Genomic DNA, 1,076 nt, shown 5'->3' with positions numbered 1-1,076 from the left:
ATATACTAGCAGGAACTTCTCTTAACTAACCAACTTGTTTAGCTGTGACACGATTTTTATATAAGGAATATCATTAAAAGATTACAGATAATTATCCCTCGATCATGTGATCTCACGTGATCTGTATAGGAGGAGCAGATTGCAATAACGAAATATTATTGGGCTTTTCACCGCAGACAGAGGCTGGCTTAAGTCTGGAGGGAAAAAAGGTGTCTGGTAGGTACTTTAAGGGAAAAACACATCTGAGCCTAGAACATAGCCATATATGGTATGAGAAGCATTTAAGTGTGTAATAAATAATGTCAGTGACTCATACGCGCTGACATATAAGTGAACAGAACTTAATATGGAAAAGGCCTAGCAAAGGATTTTTCATATTACATCCCCCCTCCCCCAAAGAATATGACAGGATGGAATAAGAAAAAAAATGAAGACGGGAAATTATCTGCAACCTCTTTCCTTTTTTTTTCCCAATCTGAAATGTTATGACATTATACACATTACTATACAATAACACTACAGTTACTAATAAAAACACAGTACACTTAAAATGACATTGTAGTTTGAGATAAAATTATGTAACACTCAATACTTTTTGTAAGTTCTCTACATAATTCAACATATGTACTCCACATTCTTTCTTCATTTAGCTCAAAGATGAACAATAATATTATTTCACTCGTGAGATAGCTTGAAGTTGCTCGGTACATTATATTTCCTCAGTTTAGATATATGAACTGTTTGTGTTTTTTCCTTGGTATGCGCATTCGGTTTGTTAATTTCATAATTAACATCTGAAATTTTTTGTAGAATTTCATATGGTCCACTGAATGGTTGAGACAATTTTCGAGAATTAGGGTAGTTGAATTCTTCATATATGACAGTGTCATTTGTATTAAAAGTTTTGTCCACAAATCTTGCATCGTAGTGTATCTTATTTCTTTCGTGGTATTCTTTAGTTCTTTCAACTGCCAATTTCCTTGCTTGTTCGACCGGAGGATATATGTCTTCTTTTAGTGGATTTTCAAAAGGTACAATACCATACATTAAATATGATGGAGGAAACTTTGTTACTG

The sequence above is a fragment of the Uloborus diversus genome, chromosome 3 (assembly GCF_026930045.1).
Source record: "Uloborus diversus isolate 005 chromosome 3, Udiv.v.3.1, whole genome shotgun sequence".
Taxonomy (NCBI): domain Eukaryota; kingdom Metazoa; phylum Arthropoda; class Arachnida; order Araneae; family Uloboridae; genus Uloborus; species Uloborus diversus.
Note: the sequence above shows the minus strand (reverse complement) of the source record.